Source organism: Thermobia domestica, chromosome 13, assembly GCF_964235325.1.
Source record: "Thermobia domestica chromosome 13, izTheDome1.hap1.1, whole genome shotgun sequence".
Classification (NCBI taxonomy): Eukaryota; Metazoa; Arthropoda; class Insecta; order Zygentoma; family Lepismatidae; genus Thermobia; species Thermobia domestica.
The window spans coordinates 153,674,435-153,693,132 of NC_137466.1; the positions used below are offsets into that span (position 1 = coordinate 153,674,435).

The following is an 18,698-nucleotide window of genomic DNA, read 5'->3' on the forward strand; positions in this document are numbered from 1 at the left end:
CAGATAGTGGGCCTTATGCAGAATTGTTTTGACGAATTATTAGCGTCATACTAAAGGCCTGTCTACTGCAGGAAACAAACGTTAGTCAAACTCTTTAGTATGGCAGTAATCACGCGCAGAATGACTCTGCATAAGGCCAGTATGTCTAAACTTAACCTGCATTTCGGAAGCGTATTTATGGAACGATTATATGAAATTTAGGATATAGTATATGTAAAGCCGCGTCACTTTCCGAAGGAGCTGGACGCTCATAGTTTCAGGGATTATTCATTGAGTATCTACGAACTTACCAAGGGGGTAACAAAGCTACTTTGATTTACTTATCGACTGATACGAAAATAAAACAGAACGTACCTGTACTTCATATCTGCATGTGTAGTGCCCTTGTACTTTATCTATGACTATGTGTGTTTAAAGGGGGGGGGGATTTAACGCATATCGCATGTCTTGTGCACATGGATACTTCTAACTATTGCACTACGTAGAAAATTTATGGTATTTCATATAGAAGTGGTAATAGAACACAGAAGAAACGCAGATCACGACGTTCTCATGTATACTATTACCGAAATTTAATCTATTATGAGTTATTATGGAATTACATTTTACATTTTATAATAAGGTTGTTCTTCAGGTCTACAAACATCCTTCAGTCTTTATCTGTATACGTACTAATACATGTCATACTAATTGATACTATTGTTTAATTGCTTGATTATAAATCAAGATTAAAAATTAAAAGAAAAACTTCTTTTCAAGGCTACTTATCTTTTTTCTCGTACTATGTTAGACATTTCAAGTGGTTTACTTTAACAGTACGTGCACGTACATTTGTCATAAAAACAATCTGTTTCAGCTTACAGCTTTCGCTCTTGAGAGCGTGACTTTGGACTGGACAGAATTAAAAGTTTGTCAACAAAAATGTAGTTATCTCCTTCCGGTGTAAATGTTTTCAAATTTGCAGAATCACCGGCAATCTTAAAATGGTTTCTGCTGACTATTAGTGATTAGTGTCCGTTGATACTTGTGATGTAAGTAATTACTTTATTTGTAGTATATAGCATTCGAAAATAGTAGTTATGTATTCACTTTTGTCATATGAATTTAAAAAATAATGAAAGAAACGTGCTTATTGTAACACTGATTATTAAAGTTTCTTTAATAAAATGAATTATCTGCTACCAAACAAAATGAGAAAGCGTCAATTAATTAACAGATTTTTAGTTAGTATATAAACTTTCCTAATATGTATAAAAATAGATTCAGTGAATAGCTTCTATGCGAATTTTGCATAGAAAGTAAAAATTTAGGGCGAATCTTTTGCATTCGTTTCAGCTTTCAAGTACTGTATTTAGTGAAAGTTTGAAATTATACCGGAAGGATTTTAATAATCCTCTAAAGGTATAGCTTTGTAGGAATGTTAATTTTACGAGCAAAGTATGATCATACCAAAAGTAGCAAATTCTACAGACACTTTTCAGTAGAATGCTATATTATAGTTCGTGCAGGTCAAGTTTAGGCACACCACTCAAAATAATTGGTTCACTTGAGCAGACTGTTCTACCAAATAGAAAGTTTACAGGTAAAATACTATGTGAAACATTTTTCGTGAAAGGATAAGTATGAATAGAAGTTACTTCTGTCAGTGCACAGCATATTGAAATGAACTTTGAATCGGAGTGAAAGTGTCCACGAATTTCTCCTCGCAGTAGGCCGTTTGTACCCGGGAAAGCAATAAAACCATTTTAAACGTAAGAATTATTACCAGTATTTCAGAAGCTCTAACCTAACCTAAAAATGTAAGAACACCGTAAAAATTCGGTAGAACCGTCTGCTGAATAGTATGAAAATAATTGCTAAAAAATTATAATTCTTTCACAGATTTCCTTTTTATTGTCTTCCAGTAGGTTTACTCTGTGTGACATGATAATGCCCTGCTTAGCGTAGATGAAGTTTGACTGGGCTAGAAAAAAGTAATTGCGGGTCTTTGCTAATAAATACAGCGAAACTAGGAGCCGCGCGGGGAAGGCAGGCACATGAGCGATAAATGTATATGCGTATTCAAAAGTAGTAAAAAGACGTGAATTTTTGTAAGATACGAGTTCCTATAGCGCTTGTAATTGTTTCACACCGTTAACGCTATACTTGTAAAGATAAAATACAGCTTTGCCCCCGCCAAGTGAACTTTGTGGTGGACAAACACCGTGTGCGTGGGTTTTCTCGGGGTTCTCCCGTTTCCTCCCACTTTCTTCATTCCACCATTTCATTCATCACTCATCATCACCGTCTCCTTTAGCCTGACCGGCATAACCGTGGGACGGAAAACTCAAAGATTTCATTTCATTTTTTAAAATACAGCTTTTGCATATTGTGCAGTTACACTCTATCTGAATAAATTATTATCTAAAATTGTTATTTTTCAATTGCGCTTATTTTAACAGTCGTAAAGCATTTGAAATTATTTTTTTTACTAGTAACCTTACACTTGTAAACAAGATACAGCTACAGTACGTACTGTTTGACTCTGCTTTCTGCAGAATTTTATTTCGTATAAACATATTTTTCCATTGAGAATGTTGAATTTTACCTGTAAAGTTTACAAAATGTGTGCCTAAACTTAGACAACACCTAATAGTTTGTCGTGTTTCGAGTGATTCCTAAGACGTTCTAGACTGTTATTTCCCTAGCGTAGGGCCAAAGCATTGCGTGCAGACTGGTAGTATGAATACAGACTGATGTGTTTCTCGTTACGGGGATAAATATGCGTCTTGACGTACGCCATGTATACAACAGTAGAAGCACTAACCAACTTGTGTTAGGTGGGCATGAAAGTACTAATGCTATCTAACTAATTTAGCTCAGAGCGAAGCTGGTGGACCTGTATGGTAACGAGGGGGTGCGTCCGAAGTTATCAGGCGCGCTAACGATGGTTGTTATTCTAGAAAACAAAAGTTGTGACTACACGTGGATTTTCGTAGTGATATGAAATGAGATGAAATTTTTGAGTTTAACTTCCCATGGTTATGTCCTCTAGGCTAAAGGAGACGATGATTAAAGCAAGTGAGTGATGATGGAAGAATGGTTGAAAGAGAAAGTGGAAGAAAACAGGAATACCCTGAGAAAACCCACGGACATGATGTCCACCAAAGACTTACTTGCCCGAGCGTCGAACCAGGGACCTCACACACTATAGGTAAGCGCTTTACCACTGAGCCACAATGCCCTCACGCAGTGATACGAGTTCCTGTAGCACTTGTAAATGTTTGACACTAGGATCGCTCACTTGTTAACACTAAAAGCAACAATGCTATGTGACCGAGTCTTAGTAGGAGCGCCACAAGAGGGCAATCCAAGTTACGTTCATAGGGAGCAGGCACACCAGTGACAAAGCATATTTGTATTAACGAAGATAGAGCAAGACACACAAATCAGCTTGTACTAGGCGGCTACTAAAAGCGAAATGCTATCTAACCGAATCAGAGCAGTAGCGCAGCAAAGGGACCCACGCAGGGGTACGTCCAAAGGAAGTAGGCACATCAGAGAGGGATATGTGCATATAATCTATCGCAGCGCAAGAATCACTTAATAACTCATAAAGTTACATACGTTAGAGCACTTGTAATTGTTACACACTAATAAGTCTATACCGGTACTTGTAAACATAATATACAGGTTTCCTGCATCGTGTAGAAACACTCTCCCGGTGGAGATTAGTATGTTATATAGTCGTCTTTGATATGCATTCACTTATTTTAACCCTAGTATAGCCTATGTAATGATAACATTCCATTTGTAAACATAAAATATAGATTTCCTACATTGTGCAGAAATGCCCCGACAGCAAAAATTAATGTCGGTGACGAATTCTCTTTCATATACTCTTTCTTTTTAATCGTACAATTACCATTTTATGATGGATTATTCTGCACGTGTACAGGTCACAGATGACGAGAAGAACTCTAAAACAGGGGAAGCGGGGAAAGGTCAACGACACGGTCAAGTCCATTTTCGGTTTTTGAGGTGTGGTCTATACTTAGATGTCGTCTGCTACTCCGGGTAGTTATCTGTGTGCTATTCCGTGGTGTCGTTTGTAACCCCCGTGCGAAAAGTAGGCGAGCCCATACCTACGTCACACTACTTCTGCTAGGGTTCTCGTCATCTGTGAGCTGTACCATATAAAATATTCAAAACGGCCAATATACAAAGTAATAGAATGAATTGCCTATATGGAATGAAACGACCAATATAGAATGAATTGCCTGAAGTAAAGTCTTAGCGAAAATTGCACTTACCTGCTAAATACCTTTTTTAATTATGCAAAGTAGTGCATTCCACATTTATTCCATGCTTTACTACTAAACGAAACAGCTAGTCAAACAAAATCTATTAGCCCAACTAACTAGTATGTGTTCAGCAATGTGACCGTATGTTTATGAACCGGAATAACGATAGACCAGAGCGAAATATATGGCATATCCTATTACTTAAGCTTATGTTTTTATTGTAGGAGCAGACTAATGATCGAAACCCATCTAAATTTCATACCACGTGTTGTTCGTATTATGCCAAAGAATAAGTTTAGTGATATAGGTTTGAATAAGAATGTAAATGATATGACACAAACAAGCATACATGTTATTGTGTAATGTGTTGGTCTTAAGTTTTCCGAGATCATTGAAAATCCTTGGGAAATTTTGTCAAGATCCTGAAGGGCATATTCTTCGAATCTTTCTGTAACTTTAGATGTTGTTGGTAATAAAAAGAAAGAAAATAAAGAGTGTTATATTTCGTGGTGATTGTATAAAACATCTTTTGCTGCATATGATTTTGAGAGTTTGGGGTATTAAAAAAAAAAAAAAAAAAAAAAAAAGTACCATGCAGATATCGGCAGCGGAACATTATTTGGCATACCCTACAATACACATGGTTAACAGTGCTGCAAACCCATCTAAAAATGAAAATGGTGGAGATGAGCTTTTTAAGGATAGGATAAGAAACAATTATACAGTGGGCACTGTTAAGATGAGTACCTTGAGTAAAAAGATTCAAGAATGGGAGTGGAGATGGCTAGAAGACACAGAACGAAGAAACTACGACAATATGGGAAAGAGAATTGGAAAGATGAAAGAAACAAAAAGAAGCAAAAGAGTAAGACTCAAGATAAGATAAAGTTTTGAGGTAAAGGAGATGGAAGAGAGTGGGAAAAAGGAAAAAACGAGAACACCGATCCATATAAACATGGAAAAAGACGGAGACAATAAAGAGCGAGAATAATATTTGACACTACACTACTCTAGAGTATAATTTTTCTAAGCTCCTTAAAATTTTCAATCTGGCAACAACATACTCGAAGGGGAAAAACTTGGAGTAGTTAGTGAAGGATTCCCAACGCATTTTGTTGCTTGCTGTTTGAAATATTCAGCTCCTAGTTTATACAATGTTAGTTTCAGAACAAGATCAAGATACCTAGGTAAATGCCGAAAATTTTGTTGTAGTTAAAAAGAAACACACACACGCTCGAAAAAATAAAAAAATCAAAATCAAGAAAGATTTCAAGGAGTTGCTACATTTGTTCCGCTAACCGTGCGTGTTAAATTCTTAAACCTTGAACCTGGTTTGAATGCCAGTGGTTTCTTTTATTTGGTTTACAGTTTCTGATTTTATGATTTATTTATTTTTCTTCAGGAGAAGGCACGGTTTAGAAAGTCGCTAGATGCTCACCGTTTGTATCCAACTGATTGTCAAATACCAAGGAAACTAATAATGTGAACATTTTCCATTTTTTTTTTTAAATGATACATGTTACTAATTTGTTACTAAAATGGGTTAAAGCGCTTATTCTTCCCAGTGTGCGAATTGACGGAGGGGTGCCAGGGATTTCCTCCCCCTCAAAAATTAATGCTCTCTTGAAGAAGAAAACTTTCATCTTGTTCCCCCACTTTTTTGTTGATATAAGTAGTACAATTAGGAGCATTTTTTAAAAAAAGAATACTAGTTTACCATTATTTAAGCTGTCAGTGTGTCCGTTCTCGGCCACGAGACAGAAAAGTCTCAAGGACTACTTGATGGATCACCACCAAATTTGGTGAAGATATGGAAGGTCAAAAGGAATCGAGTTCTCATATGGAGGTGATATTCAAACCGAAAATGATAGAAATAAAGTTATCGGTTTTACGTTGATCACTATAGGGCCAAAACTGTAGTATCGAAAAGTGGCTTTCTGCAATCGATGAAACGTTCCAAGAATAAATTTCATCTTTATCCTTAACTCTATGATAAGAGGTAGCGAAAGTTTTTTTTTTTTTTTTTAATCGGTTTAGCATTCTAAGAATAGGTACCATCTTTTCTCTTAAACCCTTATTCAAACTGATAATTTCAAATATAAATCACTTCAAAGTTTAACGTTAATCTCCATTAAAAAAAAAAAAAGTAATAGAGAAAAGTAGTTTCCTGTGGTAGAAAATCAGCCAGTACCAGTGTTAACGGTAATCGCTATAGAGTAAAACCAGTAATACTTCCCAGGATTTTTTTTTAATAATAATAATTAAGCGTCCTTAGAATATATTCCGTCTTCTCTCTAATCTTTCTACGACAACCGAAAGTGGAGGTTGTTGGCTGGATACGTATATGGGTGAATTCATACCTCGTGGGAAAAATGTTCAATTAGCACAGTGGCGCTTCCTTTTTTCTAAGTAGTTGTGTCAAACTGTTGAACTTTCAGTGAGTGCTTCATCTTTCTCTTGTCCATTTTCCGCGTTTAAGTCTCACAGTCATTGCTGCTTCCATAGTTCATTTTAGTAGATTGTGAACTTCGTGTCGCTATTCTCTGGTGCTGCTTGAGAAGTTTAGTAGACACCACACATTGTTTAATGATGTAATTACAAGCTTATAATTTTGACACAAAGTATTTGTGAATTCTAATTAAGTAGAGTTCATTTTTAAAATTTAATCGAAACCAACCCATACCGCACACTAGGTAGACGTATGCTCTGACATTCACACAGTGGCAAAATATTAGTGCGTTTGCCAAGAACGCCTGTATTCGTCATGCACTGACTAGGATCTCCACAGAATGATCTAATATACTAACAACGAACCTACTTGATTTCTAAGTCACCATAAAAAAAAAAAAAAAAAAAAAAAAAAAAAAAAAAAAAAAAAAGCGGTCCTTGACGGATCATTTGAATTAATTGCATCTAAGGATAGTGTTTTAAAGGTCCTGAAGGATTGTTATTCGAATAGGCAGAGCTGTCCCGTGGGTAGAACAAGTGGGGTAATTACCCTCAGATCTCATGCGACCGTCCAAAGGTTAAAGGAAGTATCAACATTTTGCTTCTTTTGAGAAAAACAGCAAAAAAGGCTATTTTTCATAATTAACGTTACTGTTAAAGATTTTGTTTTCTTTTCGGCATCAGTAAACAGTTATATGGATCCGAACTATAGGAAGAGATAGGCTGTTTAAGAAAAGTAACTCTTTGTGAGTCATTCTTGGAAATAAAAATATTGCAATACTGTCAAATATTACAATATTTAGAGATGATGAACTATAATTTTGTAAACCATTTTTACAACTGTATTGTACTAATGTCGCGAAATGTATTCATAATGTTAACATTATCTACGTTAAACATAACTGTAAACTGTAGGCTTAAAAAATTCATTCGGACAAGACAAAAACTTGTAGATTATTAAGCTCTAAAGCTGCTGTTTTATATTCAATAAAGTAGAACACTGCGCATCAGAGAGTTTTCGTAAGTGAATTTGTCGATAACTTAAGATTGGAGCGATCGGTCTGATCGATCCGAATGCTACTGAGCTGGTTACTGACCTTACATGACTCTTATCGTAATACCATTTAACAGGAGCCTATCGTATTCTCCTCCCTGTTTTTAGAACACCTACATCTGTAAAGTAAAGTCTTTCCAGCCTTAGAACAAAGTAGACGTAAACAAAGTGAAATGTATTACTCCGTGGCTCACACGTGCTACGACAGCGAGTGACGTGTACAGCAAGATCGTCTGCTTACTTACTGTCGTCGCATAATTTCGAAAGTGTAAGGCTACAGTTGGTTGGTAAATAATTAACGCACTGACACTGACTACTGCTAGGTTGGAAATATGTATTTTCTTAAATCCTTATATAAACGAGATTGTCTCTGTTGCTGTTGTCCTCTTTTGTGTTTATAACACGAGACGAAAATATCTTATTGTCACACATCGTCGCCATGCATTCTACAATAATTTTAAATGAGTGGGGTAGGTACGGAAACGTATACTCATTCGCAGTAAGTACTATATGTCCAAATAGAGGTGAGCTTGAAATAAAGCTACATCTGTTGTTAAATATTATATATATTGCATTTATTATCACAATATGCAAGATAAATTCAGATATCTCTATTTGAAATTATTATTTTAGTAGGGATTATATTGCGGTAGGATACTAGTGCAGTGAGACCAACAACCAATCACTGGTTTGTTTATATTTACTTTTTTCTAAGGCTGGAAATAGTATAGTTTTCAGAGCCAATAATAATAATACCTAAATACATTAATAAAGCAAAAACTCTTGAATGGACTGACTGATCTCTATTCAAAGTGAAGTAACTAAGCACTTTATAAAGATGAATTTATTTAAAGAGATGATGACAACGACCACGACGAAAAGTTTCCATTTTTTGAGGCTAAGCCCTCTGGGTCAAATAAACAGTACGGGACGATTATAAAACAGTAAGAGGGGTAATGGTAATAGTTAACTGGTTTCTTAGAAATCCGTTATACATGTAGACTTATATACTTTTTAGTTGAATCATTGCTATTAATTGAAAAATTAAATTATTGAAAAATAGTTCAGTTCAACTTTATTTTTTCTTTCTTTCATTGAACAAATTAGATGCGTGGCGTATTGTGAAACAAGGGTAAATTTCGAAACCATGAGTTTTTAATATTAAAACTGAAAGTAGTAGATCCATGACTTCCGGTTGCAATAGACGATAAGGTCGAAGATGGAATCTGTTTTTCAGACGCTGAATCCATAATGAAAGCATTCTCTCTATGTATTGTAGTTTTTAATCTAAGAGAATCAACATGGAAAACGAAAGTTCTAGAAACAGCTTCCAGTTTTTGTATAAAAACATTCCCAAGATCTGAATGCTGAACACAGTCGACGGCAAGTTCAGTGTTCTTTCCAGGTATACTTCTCTCTGCCACACCCTCGAAGTTGAACCATTATCCTCCGGTGGAGCTAAGATATATCAAGTGGTATCCCAATGCAGCCCCAACTCATTTTGATTTATAAACCGTTTTGGAAGAAAACGTGAGCAAGTGTTCGCTTAATACATAATTTATCTTTATAAAGAGGATACAAGCAGATTTCGTGAAGATTCGTAATTCAGGGCATAATTACATCCACCACTTTGAACTTGATACAAGACAATTCCGAAAGCAGGGAAAACACACTTCGTCGCCACTCCGAAAGTATTTCACGTGAGACCTCTCGGTGTAAGGTGATGGCCGGTGTTTCATGAAACTCTGAATGCACTTTTATGATGGACTTACTACCAAACAGTGATATGGTGACTGGAGTATACTATTTTGAACTATTAAGATGTTTAAGTGAAAAAAAAGTGAGGTCGCAGAAAAAAAATCTGAAATCGTTCTATAGCACCAAGACGACATAAAGTTTATAGATGTAACTGCGAAGAAATAAAATGTCGTTTTAGCAAATCTAGTATTCTCAAAGCTTTATGTTCCCTAGCTAAATAATAATAATAATGACCACGTTCTAGTAGTGATGGAGTTATTATGGTTGATAGTTATTTCCTGAACGCAAGGGCTCAGGATATTTTTTTCAGGTATTCGAAAATCTTATGAACCGATGTAAGAAGTAACTTGCACTAAAGATGTACTTCATTGGGAAATATAGAAAAACTTAAACGCCTGTGCTACTTCTATTTTTGGTTAGGTTATAAAGATGTCACTCATCCTCGTGCGAAAAAGAAAGAAAAAAAAAACTACGGCAAAATTAGCAGAAAGTTAAAAAAAAAATTAAAATAATATATCATCCATTGTGATTCGAACCATGTTCAAAAGTTTTGAATCCTCACAGAAAGAAACAACTTGACATGCATGGCTATCGAAACAACCATCCTTGTTTCTTTGATGACATTTTTGGTCGAGAAGCATTCCTTTAACTACAATAAAGTTTTCTGCATTTGCCAAGGTACTCTTTTGTTCTAAAAGTATGATTACATTAAGTAACAAAAGAAGAGCTGAGTATTTCAAATAGTGAACTATGACCTGTGTTCGGAATTCTCGTTATTTTATTCTCCTACTACTTCCCCTCCTGCTTCGAATGTGTTCTTGCCAAACTGACAATTTTAAGAATTAAGAAAAATTCACGCACGCAATTATGTATAGGGGAAGTGTGCATTGCATTGTCCATCTCATTTGCGTTACTACTGTTGTAGGGGCCTCTAAAGTTTGGTATTTTGCGATACTGTAGCATTCTGAGCTTGTAACACTGAGCAATAAATAGGTATTGTAAGCTCTCGTTAACATGCAATTGAAATATGTAATAACCTTCCGGCCGTAGTGCTAGTTGAAAAAAAAAAGACAGCTTTTTGTGGGCTTGATATACTATTAATTAGTGGTATTGCAGACTGCAGAATATGTTGGACGATTTTTCCTCCTGTTGAAATTTGCATCGTATAGAATTTCAACAATTTTTACCTTTAAAAGTTAGAAGAGCAGTTCAAGGTAAGTGATCCACGTTTGCAGGAATAGGGCGGCAAAAATTTGAAAACGTTATGAAAAGAGCATGAAGATGACGCATGTAGGTTTATGTGGCTCTTAGCATAAATTACTTCGTAATGTTCTTTTCATAGATTGCTCTTGCAAATAAATCAGTTTGTTTTGATATGACATTGCTAGAACTTAGCGGGATTATTGTTAGCAAGTATAAACGTAGACTTCTAATATCCACCCACCAATGTATTCTTTGGTAGGAACAAAACTTCATTCTTAGAGGAGCGTTGTGTAATAATTACGGATAGCCACATCAGATTTGATGAATATGGGTCCGCTTCTTCATGAATTTTCGTGAAATTCCAACTTGCTACTTTTAACTAGATTAACTGTACTCATACCTTTGGTAATGACGGTCATGTACTGTTGTCGAAATTATTAGAATGAACTTCCTTTCGTTAGTCGATAGAACGAAAGCTATATTTTACAGAAAAATACCTTCCGTTTGCAGCTAATGTAACAAGTGTAAGTGTATGGAGCACATATCTAAAGACAACTTTTACATTACTAAAAGTTGTACTTTTACATTACTCCGTTTGATATACTAAACTCTTAATCAACCAACCAATTTGTACAAAGTGTTTCTAGACTATTTTGAGAAATTTCAGGAATGAGGCGAAGATCTAAGATAATGAATTGTGCACAATATAGATCCGGAAACCTTACTGCGAAAATTTTAAACTTAACTATTTGTGACAAATAGCGAAAAAGAAGTACTCGCAGTGAGATGTGAGTTATTTCAATTGATACTCTGATACGACCATGTGAAATGAATGTTTTATATAAATACTATTTGAAAAGTTTTCTGTATATACCATCCACAAAAATTCTACAGTGCTATTAGCATTTAAGTAAAATGTTCGGAGAAGAAACATATACCAGTTCATGGACCTCATTGAGCTTAACAGAATGATATGGCTGAGTAGTTTAGGGAAAATTGAGATATTTTATTTATTTGTAAACCTAAAAATTAATGTTGTACGGTAAATATGCCAGGGGAACCTGATACTGAAGTATCATCAAGCTTTTTATCATAACATCAGCAAGACAAATATACATAATAACTTAACGAGATGTAGCCCAAAATTGTAATTACCTCTTAATTACTTTCCCAAATCCTTTCAATTGTTATTGTTGTTAGATATCCAGTATAAAATGGCCTCTGAGCTGTGTCTGGTGATTGTTAAATAAATGAATGAATAAATAAACAATTCAATTTCTGTTAACCAGTACATTGTCCAAAGGTAGGACATGCATTAGTCCATAGATCGCATCCAGATGAACAAATTTTCATACGTAGTTTTCTAGAAAGCAGGGTGGATTGATTTAATCACTTGATTTTTTTTTTTAAAGAAAAATCGTTGATTTAAATCAAATTCCGAGATAAATTAATTTAAAGTGAAAATAAGTAAAATCCCGTTTCTGTTCTGTTATTTCGATTATGGAAGTTAATAATCATAATACATTGAGACTCAAATGTACAGTATAGTATGAAAACAAGTGTCATGCAAAGGATGATTAGGGGAAATCCCGTTTGGAACAGGTAAGGGAGCAATCCTGCTTTCTTCTTTTCGAAACATTGGGTTTGGGTTTTAAAATCGTTAACTATTTCAACGGGGAAATCACCATCGACACTTAAGACGAAAATTCTTTTTTGTGCGTGTCTGTTTGTTTGTTCCCAGATAATAGGGTGTATTTAGAAGGGTCCCACCCCTCTCAAAACAAAAAAATGTTAATTTTATTATTTTAGGCGAAATTATTGTATTTCATGCCGCAAGCTAGTTCTGAGTTTTCAAAAATAGGCCCCTGCCAAATATCAGTAACTTTTGAGAAAAAAAAGTGTCATTTTGATAAACGTTGCTGTACTTTTTCCTTAATGCTTAGCCTTTTAAATGATATCACCTATTTTTAGTAGGGATGGCCAGAACCGGTTCCTAGTGGAACCGGTTTTCGGGTCTGAACGGATCCGGTTCTAGAAGATCCGGTTTTTCGGATCCAGGTCTAGAACCGGTTCTTCGGATCCAGGTCTAGAACCGGTTCTGAAATAGAACCGGTTCCGCTGGAACCGAAACTTTGTGACCATCCCTACGCTAAACCCGAGCTGCTGGCAAGCTGTGAACAGTATGCTAGATGAAATGGTAGAAGCGACAGGCAGGCGCCCAGGCGGCGGCAGCTTGTCTCATTTGGCTAAATAAACTGGGTAACTGGCAAACTCATTGGTTAAACAGGCAAACTGGCCAACTCATTTGGCTAAACACCCACTGGTGGACCAATTTTTTTTTTTCTGGGGGCACAAGCGTGTCTGGGCGAGGAAGGCACAAGCGCATGGTCCTCTTTGCATTATTTTTGAAGGTGATCTTTATGCCTCATTTACGGATCTTTGGGGGCTTTCGGATCCAGGTCTGGAACCGGTTCTTAAGATCCGGTTCTGGAACCGAGTTTTCAGATCCAGATCTGGAACCGGTTCCTAAGATCCGGTTCTGGAACCGGGTTTTCAGATCCAGATCTGGAACCGGTTCCTAAGATCCGGTTCTGGAACCGGGTTTTCGGATCCAGGTCCGGAACCGGAACTTTGTGGCCATCCCTAATTTTTAGGTGATAAGGTAGAATCTTCATTATTCGATTAAAAAAGTACCAATAAGGTTTTTTACTTCGTTTTCTTCAAGACTAGAAGCATTTTAGAACACGTTACATATGCTTTCACGCCTTTCTACGTGGAGGCATAGTGTGTGATGATGTCATAAATTTGTTATGCATATTATTATTATTTTTTGGCAGGTTACATTTTGCATTCAGAAGACTGAAATTTTGCACACTCGTTCAGTGCATTCCTTAATAATTTTAAGATGTTTTCAGATCTCTGCGTGGAAACAGCGGGGTCCAGAGGGGCAAACATGTTTTTAAAAAGGATGTTTTTAACAAAAATAGCTTTTTTCGTGATTTTCCCGCCTCAGATGGAGACATTTGAATGGTACCGGTTCTGTACCGAAGGCTGTTCTATTCTGAAGAAAATGATGTACGTACTATGCTCCTAGGATAAATAGGGATGTCTCGGGAAACTGTTACCTGAGATTCTGTTTTATACAGGAATCTGGGGTATTTGGGGAATATTATTTTTCACGGGCTTAGAATACTTTTGCACCTACAAAATTGAAATTTTGCACATTTACTCAGTGTACCCGTCAGTATTTTTCAGATTTGTTTCAGATCTCTGCCTTAAAACAGACGAAGGAGTCCACAGAGGTAACAAAATAATAATAAATAAATAAATAAAATAAAAAAGATATTTTTAACAGAAAATTCCTTTTTTCGTGATTTACCCGCCCCAAATACGTGATGGAAACATTTGAAGGGTACCGTTGAAAATTTGTTTTATTCTGAAGAGAATAATGTACAAATCATGATCCTAGGATAAATAAGGATGTCTGAGAAAATTTTTATATTACATCCGGGTCATCTGGGGCATTGTGGGAATGTTCTTAGCTTACTGTTAAATAATTTTCTCTCCCTTATTACTCCAGATAGAAGCTTGAAATTTTGTACACACATTTAGTACACCCCCTTAGTATTTCCCAGTTGATTTTGAGATCTGTGCGTCAACACAGGGGAATCCGGAGGGGATCAGAATTCAAAAAGTAAAAGAAATGCCGATTACTCTTAAAATTTCCCGCTTCAGGGACATGATAGGGAAATGTGAATGTTACCGCTTCAAAAGCTGTTCTATTCTCAAGAGAATGATGTATGTACCATGATCCTAGGATAAATAGGGATGATGCTGTAGCTGCTTGACTGAAAGTCTATAATTTACCTTTAAAAAGATCCATAATTTAAAAGGGTTAAGAAATATTGCTTGGGATTGATGTAGGTTAACGATTGGCGATAATTCAAAATTGAACCCCAATATTTTCACTTAAATGGCATAATTAGCATTTAATACTAATTCCTAATGCTTTTTCTTCAGTTCGCGACTTGTACTATACGAGGAGAAAGATTTGATTTAAATCAAAAAAATCGATTTAAATAAAAAAATCAACAAAAATGATTTTTTTTAAAAAAAAATCATGATTTTTTTCCACCCTGCTAGAAAGTAATTTTTGTGGCACTAAGATTATGTAGTTCGTTGTCAGTAACAATTGGTAGTTTCTTTATTTTTCTGGAACGGTTGTATTTTTTTCTTTTTTTCTTTTTTTAATCTTCTGACTGAGATGCTAGTGATAGATGTACTACTTGTAACTTAAGGTTAGTGTAAAGGAACAAGTTTTTCCGATAGATGTCACTACGGTCTTCGTATCTCTCCCATGTATATTTTAGCATTCACGAAGATTTACAATTTCTCTCATAAATTTCAACCTAGAGACTTAATTTTTTTTTAGAGAAGGAACTTCATAACCTATTAAAGGGAACAATCCGTGTCGATTTTTTATTTAGAATTTTCTTCATTGTTGAAATAGTTCCACTGTTAAAAGTTTGGATATCTTTTTCAACAATCAAATTATTTCAACAATGAAGAAAATTCTAAATAAAAAATCGGCACGGATTATTGCCTTCGATAGATTATGAAGTTCCTTTTCTAAACATTTGAAGTCTGTAGGTTGAAATTTGTATGAGAGATAGTCAATTTTCCTGAAAGGTAAAAAATACATGGGAGAGATACGAAGACTGTAGTACCATCTATCGGCAAAACTTGTCCCTTTAAACCAACCTTAAGGCTTTAATTAATTGAGCGGCTCGGATAAGTAGTACTGGTAAGCCCTACCTCCATCGAAATCGAATTATTAAGTGGAATGGGTTGGGATCGGATCACAGAACAGTATGTAGATTGTTCAAAAATGTACCTCCATATGACGGGAGAAGCTTGCTTGGTATGTGGCAACAATGGATCGGGTTTTCTTTTCCAATTTACTTAACAGTTGAAAAATGTCGATTATCATTATCTTCCCTCAAGCCCCTAGTTCTTCTTACGTAGTAGGCAAGCCATTCTGGTTTGTGTAATTTTAATGAGGAGCAGTTCATAATCTTAAGCTTAAAATGTCGCTTCTGAGAGTTTCTATCGTTCCTTAGGGAAAATGGCGCAGGTCAGGGAAGCTCAGGAAGAAAGGCTGGAAATCAGGGAAAGTCAGGGAAATTTTATAAAAATATATATTTTTTCTAACATTACTTGTATACCAATTGCAGCTTAGCCAACGTAGTATGGGACGTTCAGATTTTTATGAAATGTACGTATGAGCAATTGATTATTATTTGTCTCTGTAAAGTAAATATTCTCATATATAAACATTCACTGTTATATATTCGTTATTAATATAACTAACTGGTTAATTTTAGCTTTGCTATCAAGATAACTTAAACTAGAAAAACAAAGCAACGTTTATTTTAAAATAATAACTGTGTGACAGTATCTGATGAAGCCAGTATGTTCAGTTAGTTGGCGAAACTGTCACACGAGTATTATTTTAAAATAAACGTTACTTTATTCAGTCATTTGTTTTTCTAGCTCAACTTATTTATATGTCAACATCATCTGACACCTGTCATGAAAGCCAGGGAATTTCCTGCCAAAGGTCAGGAAAACAGATTTCTCCAGATCAGTAGGAACCCTGTTTTGACTTGGAACGATGTAGTGTGAGAAAATGAAAATGAAATGAAATCTTTGAGTTTAACCTTCCATGATTATGCTTGTGAGGCGAAGGGAGATGATGATTAAAGCAAGTGAATGATAATGGAAGAATTGGTGGAATGATAAAGTGGAGGGAAACGGGAATACCGCGAGGAAACCCACGAGCACGATGTTGTTTCTTCACAAACTTACTCGGCAGGGAATCGAACCAGAGACCTCACGCACAAGCACTCTACCACTGAGCCACCTGCCCTCCGATGTAGTTTGATTTCTAACCGACACAGAGACTCCTGACGTCAAGCCTATGATGGATTTTGTTTGTTTATTAGAAGTTAAGTGTCTCCTTTTCAGCATCGTGGGTATATAAGACGTAGTCCTACAGTTTAAGGTGGAGACAAAACCACGATGATGCTTTCAGATTTTAAGTCTCTCCTACTGGAAATCGAACCCGGAACCCCGTGCATCAAAGGCATGCTCGCAATTCAGTAGATCGGCGGAGAGGGCCTATGATATACCTAGGTACTTTTACTCACTCACTTGCTACCAGTGGCGGTTTCTCTTAATGTTTGCATGTACCTCCTTCCAATATTTTCATTTTTTATTTGTGCTAAATCACTTTTCATTTTATTGTCAACATCATCTTTTCTTAAACAAGTGCGTTTGAAACGGGGCTGGCTAGTTGCTTTCTGCTTGATAGTTTGCCAAACTCCCCAGCTTTAACAGCTTCTGGGCGATTGCGGGGGTTGCGCAGTAAGAGGAGGTTATCACGCCATGCACTGCCTCATAAGGATCCTTATGCTTGCACATCTTTTGCAAACAAATCTACCAAACAAAAATAGCCATTCCAAACCATAACGCTTTGGAACTGGAATTTCACCACCATCCCTCCCCCTGCAGTATTGGTTGACACGGTTCTCGCCTGAAGGGGAATAGTCTGTTCCTTTGTGACAATGTTGCGTACCGTAACCAAGTTGCTACAGAGAGAGAGAGAGAGAGAAACTTGCGCCTTGCCTAAAAGCGAGATTGCCAAGTGGTCATAACTATTGGTTCTGTCAACCAAGTAACGTCAAGGCAGCTATGAAGACAGTAAATGCGACCCCGTGAAGAGTGAAGACAAATTGAGGGTGTCGATATTTAATAGACTCGTATCTGAATAAGTAGAAATTTGGGAGCATAGATACAATGTTTTCCTTTTCATGTGTGCATGGGTGAATGAGAAAATTGGAGGGCAGTTTTTAGAAAAAGGGCGTTAACTGGAGAAGGGGTGAGATTTTAAAGCGGGTAGCGAACTTTGTTGTGTGTGTGTGTGTGCGCGCCGGCCTTTGTTGTTCATTGGAATATTGTTGCTGTAATTGCATAATTACGTGTCTGTCCCTGATATACGTGAACTAGCAATGCAGTAGCAGTGAATTCTGCAACTTCTCTGTTGAATTAGCCGTTTTCGAAAAGAACTTCAGAAGCAAACCTACTTGTGAAAGACATCGGAAGACCGATTCTGACTCTCAATACAACGCAAGTAAGAGTCAGAAACGAACATTTACAAGGAAGTTTAATCTCAACTTGTACGAATAGCATAAGTGGTTATGTGAATGTGAAATTAAAAATGCTTTGTTTTGTTTTCCTTGTTTGTTGTTCGGGGCGGAGGAAGATGCATGGAGTAAAAAAAAAAAAAAAAAAAAAAAAAAAAAGTGCGCATATCCAGCATCTGCACGACAAAAAAAAAAAAAAAAAAAATCATCAGGACATATAAGACACGTTCTAATCTCACTGTATTGCGAAACGTGAATATTGCTGCGCAACTAAATGCTGATTATAGGCGGTCCATTGAGAATCACAATCAAAAGGTGACGCAAAACAGGTACGTGCTCAATATAATCATGAATTGCTTTTGGTTTCGTGGCACCTTTGAATTGACTTTAAGAGGACATGATGAAAAACAGACTCGTCTTCAAATCGAGGCGTTTTTCGTAGATTAATTAATTTCAGTGCAGAACTTGACAGTCATTCACAAAGCGCAATAATTTTCAAGAGTACATCAAAAATCATACAAAATGAGCTTCTTCATTGCATGCTCGAAGCATGCCATAAAGAAATCGCTATCATTTATAACTATCAGTGGCGTATTTAGGGGGGCTTAACCCGAAATCTTACTTGCTATAGTAAAGTATATGAAATATCTTGCAGAATTTTTACATTTTCAGGCAAAGCCCCCCAAGAATTAGCAAAGCCCCTCCGAAACAAAATCGTGAATACGCCACTGCTATTATTATTATTAT

General features: G+C 36.1%; 1 protein-coding gene across 1 annotated transcript in view; it reads left to right on the top strand.

Annotated features, from left to right (window-relative positions):
• Positions 1-517: 517 nt before the first annotated feature.
• CROT (Carnitine O-octanoyltransferase) overlaps positions 518-18,698 on the top strand; it is a 72,136-nt gene continuing 53,955 nt past the window's right edge. The window contains exon 1 of the mRNA XM_081736693.1: positions 518-1,031. The gene's annotated coding sequence lies outside the window, so the exon portion shown is untranslated. The remainder of the gene's footprint in view (positions 1,032-18,698) is intronic.